Consider the following 5153-nt stretch of genomic DNA (forward strand, 5'->3'; position numbering starts at 1 on the left):
AAATAGAAATGTACATGTTCATTAAGGAGACAGCCATAAAAATTTTCTGAAAGACTTAGGAAAAGGAAGTATCCAATAAAGGAGTATACCATATATATTTACTGTGGAGGGGAAATTGTAAAGATGTTGATTCTCCTTTAATTTTATACAGATTCATTGCCTCAAACCCAGGCTGTTCTTTCTCATGACCAAACTGAACCCTGGAAAAGTTAAAGGAATAATTAAAAAAAAAAAACAATATTAACAACAGCAAAACAACAAAAATGAGACCCCTGAGAAACAGTAATTTTGTACTGAACAAGAACTGGTGTGTGGGCAGGTAGGGGCATGTGGTGAACTAGTGACAGGTATGAACACTACAATAGAGGGAGACAACAGAATTGGCTAGAGGCAAAGTTTTAAAATATTGGTCTTTGCTTCCTTCGTTGTGCCATGGTTCAATGCATTTTTTTTTTTCCTGCTTCACTAAAGGAAATTCAGTCGGGAACTCAGACCTCATGTGCCAGTTCCATGGGGTAATACTGGGACAGCAAAAACATTTGGATAGGCTGAAGAAGTATGAACCCAGACAATGTGCTAATAGTTCCTAAAACCTCTTTAGTGGAGGAGGACTGGCCTTTAAATTCATACTATTTTAATATAATATAAAGAATGGACTAAATGAGAATACCAAATACTGCAGTGAGTCATGAATGTAATATTTGGTATTCTAGTTTAGTCCATTCTTTATATTATATTAAAGATATATACGTACCACCTGATAGTGGTACAAATTCATTTATGAAAATGTTGAATACAGACACTGATGACAGCCAAGAGAGAGATCCCAGACATAGCTGCCAGGCTAAGAAGTCCCCTCACTTTCTCCTTAGGAATTGTACAGGACATAGCCAGAGGAAGGGGATGGATTCATATGAGAAAATGGAGAAAACCAAGACCCTGCCAGCAGTCAATGTGAGGACCCTGAGTGAGGAGTGAGGGGCTCCACAGCTCAGAAGAGACAAGAGTGGCCCCAGAATCTCCCTTCTTCTTCAATCTTGCATCACAACTTAATAGCAGCAGCCAGGTCTAGGATGCCCCAGGCAGTAGTGGTCAGGTGAGGTATAACTGAATTACACATGAGGAGTCTCAAGAAGTTGAAGTCTAGTGTGAGAGGGTGTCCTCAAGTCAGTAGAGGGCGCATGGCAAGAATGAAGTCAAGACACTCAGTGAGGGCTGAGGGCAAACTCCATTCCGGAAGAGGGGCTGCCACAGAGCCCCTCCCCTACTGTCAGTCTTGGAAGGTCCCGCCATGGCTTCCGGTCTTGGACTCTAACTTTTTTCCTACTCTGGGCTGTGGGGAATGAGATCCTTGGTCTCCAGTCGAATGATTTACCTCAACAGACAGAGAAGTCCAAGCATCCACAAAGAGCCCCTGAAAAAACTTTATGTGAGTTCTGTGGAATCTGCTGTGCGCACAGAACACCGGGGAGAGTGACAGAGCCCTGCCCCTACCGTTATGCTGGGAATACCAGGTGGGGGTGACCGGAAGTAGTTCCCCCTGACTTCCGACTAGAAAGGGGGCTGGGCCCGAAGCCTTCATCCGTAAAGTGCTGTGTCACCTCAGCGGCGTTCCAGATCTTCTCAGCTGTTTTGGTGGGTATCTTGACCTAAAACTTGGGGTGAATGCCCCGACGACCACAAACCCTTTCCCCCTAAAAAAAGAAAAAAAAAAAAAAAAAAAAAAAAGCGGCTCCACAGAGCCGGTCCCTGAGGAGTCGGCAAGCATGGCCGCTAGGCCCAAAGTGCATTCACTTTTTCCGTCGGGTTGAAGAGCATGAAGGCCTCGGTCCAAGGCTGGTGGACTCAGGTCAGGAGGGAGAGAAATCTCAGGCACTCCATAGTCAAAAGAGAATCCTCCTTAAGATTGAGGGGACTCCATGCCCCAGAACGGGGTGACACCGAAGTCTGCTGCTGACGTCAGTATGGGGTCCCGGCAGGTCTCTAGAGACTGAAGTGCATTCTCACTTTGTTCCCGTCAGCGTCAGAGAAGTAGGGCCCTGGACGTAAGGAGATGGCAGCCGGTCAGCGAGGGTGATTTCCAGGTTGTGGGAAGAGTGAGGGCGAGGAGTCTGATTACCATGGGGACAATTCTCACTAAAACAGCAAGAGAATTCAAATGCTCCCACTGTTGTTGGCCATAGGCAGTCTGGGTGTCCTTGGAATGAAGTGTTGGGCAGAAGTGCTTCTTTATTTCCTCCTCATTAGTATTGTAAAAATTACTAGTGTCAATGTTAGAGCTGCAGAGGAGAATGGGCCTCTGGGTCTTGTCAATTTTTATGATGATCCTGAATATACATAGAGAGGATCAGACCCCTGAACAGAGGGGCCCCCATTGCCAGCCCCTGCTGTCACCTCAGTAAGCCCCAAAATGGGCTGTCATGCTACCGTCTAATACTCACTCTTAACTTCCTCCTGAGTTCGAAGGGCACAAACTTACCAGGAGAATAGGAGTCCTGTGAGTTCCTAGAGCAGTTGTTTCTCAAAAACCTGTAGAAGGGGCCCTGGTTAAAGCCAAGACGCTTGCTCTCTGGTGAAGGTGTCGATGTGATGCCATTCTCTCCCGTCCAGGTGCCAGCCTTCCTGCCCACACTCCTACCTGCTGTCACAGGCCAAAACCATCATGCCTCGGGGTCAGAAGAGTAAGCACCGTGCCCGTGACAAACGCCGAGAGACCCATGGTCAGCCTCAGGGTCTCACAGGTCCCCAGACCACTGTGGAAAAGCAAGAAGAGCCCCATTCTTCCACTGTCTCTTCTCCTGATTATCGGGGTGCTCATCCTAAGTCTTCTGATGCCTCCTTTCCTCAGGAGTCTCAGGGAGCTTCACCCACTGGCTCTCCTGATGCAGCTGTTTCATGCTCAAAATCTGATGTGGCTGCCAAGGGTCAAGATGAGAAAAATGCAAGCACCTCCCCAAATGCCTCCGTTCCTCAGGAGTCTCAGAGAGCTTCACCCGCTGGCTCTCTTGATGCAGGTGCTTCATGCTCAAAATCTGATGTGGCTGCCAAGGGTCAAGATGAGAAAAATGCAAGCACCTCCCCTAATGCCTCCGTTCCTCAGGAGTCTCAGAGAGCTTCACCCACTGGCTCTCTTGATGCAGGTGCTTCATGCTCAAAATCTGATGTGGCTGCCAAGGGTCAAGATGAGAAAAATGCAAGCACCTCCCCTAATGCCTCTGCTCCTCAGGGGGCTCAGGGAGTTTCATCCACTGGCTCTCTTGATGCAGGCATTTCATGCTGGAAATTTGATATGCCTGGCTTGAGTGAAGATGAGGAAAGTGCAATCGCCTCCCATAGAGCTGCCTTCTTTAAGACCACAGATCGAGATCCTCTAAACAGGAAGGCTAGAGTGTTGGTGCAGTTCCTACAGGAGAAGTTTGAGAAGAAAGAGATCATTTTGAAGGCCGACATGCTGAAGCGTATTAACAGAAAGTACAAGGTGTACTTGCCCGAGATCCTCAAGAAAACCTCCAACCATTTGGCAGTGGTTTTTGGCGTTGAATTGAAAGAAATGGATTCCAGCGGCGAATCCTACACCCTTGTCAGCATGCTGGGCCTCTCCAGTGAAGGAATTCTGAGTGGTGTTAATGGGCTGGCGAAGTCGGGTATCCTGATGTCTCTCCTGAGTTTCATTTTCATAAGAGGGAACTGTGCCATTGAAAAGGAGGTCTGGGACTTCCTGAGTGTTTTGGGGATCTATGACGGAGTCGTGCACTCAATCTATGGGGAGCCCCGGAAGATCATTATGGAAGATTTGGTGCAAGATAAGTACCTGGAGTACTGGCAGGTGTGCGACGGTGATCCTCCATGCTATGGGTTCCTGTGGGGTCCACGAGCCCATGCTGAAACCAGTAAGATGAGCGTCCTGAGAGCTTTGGCCAATATCAATAATACTGTCCCCGGTTTCTACCCACATCTGTATGAAGAGGCTTTGATAGATGAGGCACAGAGAGCATTGAGACTGAGAGCTTAAAGGCAGGGCTGGCACTGTTCTCTTGGCCAGGGAACCTTATGGGAGTATATCCTACAGATCCACTTCTAGGGAAGTCTGAATTAGAATTTTTGCCGTATGCTAGAAGAAGAGAGTAGTGAGCTTTCTAAATAGTGCAGTATAGTAGAGGCTGGAGGGAAAAGATGTGTATCTTTCTTTTGTCCTGTTACACATGAGTAACACAGATTTATGTTTTGCTTTTACTATTAATATTCAAGATTGTTCCTGTTAAGTGAAGGTTTATTTTGCTTCATACTATAAACGTATCAGTAACATAGCTCTCACATTCATAGCTGTTTAAGCAATTTGGAAGTTACGGTTTTGGTATTAATAAAACAAAATCATACACCGTTCATATTTTCTCTATAATTCAGAACTAGATAACATGGTAACAGAGAAGGGATTTTGATATGAATCTTAAAGAACTCCACAGTAAACTAGTTGACACCGTAATATAATGAGAAAACAAAGTAAAAACGGAAATGTAAAAGTTGCCTAATTCTTGGGGTTTGCCTTATTCCTTTTCTTAATATAAATAAAGGATGGTTGGATTTATTTAGGTTATTAAAAACTGCTGTTAGTTTGTTTTATTCTAGTGTACTTCATATTCTGTTATTGACTACATCAAAAAAACTCCTCTGATTGGAGAGTGGTGTTTTCTGGGTTTAAAAAAATCATATGAAATGCAGTGATCAATATAAGCCAGAATGAGCTCACTAAAATCCTTTTTGAAACAAGGCTGCTAAATTTAAAAACTTTCCATAGGCTTTTATTGTTTCAGATATCTTCGAGATGTGGTAATTGTGTTTCTTAATATATCATTAGGAAAATTAAAAATTAATAATATTGTGTAAAAACCCATATTATGGTAACTGCCATTCATTACTCAGTATTTCCTACTTAGTATGCCTTATTTTTTCATTTTTATAATTTTATTTTACTTTAGGTGCATACTATAGCTGCCATTTCTCCCCATGCTATCCCCCCACCCTCCCCTAACCCCCCTCAACTGTCCCCAGTGTGTGATGGTCCTCTCCCTGAGTCCACATGTTCTCCTTATTCAACGCCCACCTATGAGTGAGAACATGCGGTGTTTGGTTTTCTGTTCTTGTTTCAGTCTGCT

General features: G+C 44.9%; 1 pseudogene across 1 annotated transcript; it reads left to right on the forward strand.

Moving 5' to 3' along the window:
* Positions 1-1542: 1542 nt before the first annotated feature.
* On the forward strand, positions 1543-4618 carry LOC144581094 (melanoma-associated antigen B6B pseudogene; annotated as a pseudogene). The gene is made up of 2 exons (XR_013531631.1): positions 1543-1635; positions 2611-4618. The product of XR_013531631.1 is annotated as a melanoma-associated antigen B6B pseudogene (transcript).
* The last annotated feature ends 535 nt before the right edge of the window (positions 4619-5153 follow it).

This window comes from Callithrix jacchus, chromosome X (genome assembly GCF_049354715.1).
Source record: "Callithrix jacchus isolate 240 chromosome X, calJac240_pri, whole genome shotgun sequence".
Lineage (NCBI taxonomy): Eukaryota > Metazoa > Chordata > Mammalia > Primates > Cebidae > Callithrix > Callithrix jacchus.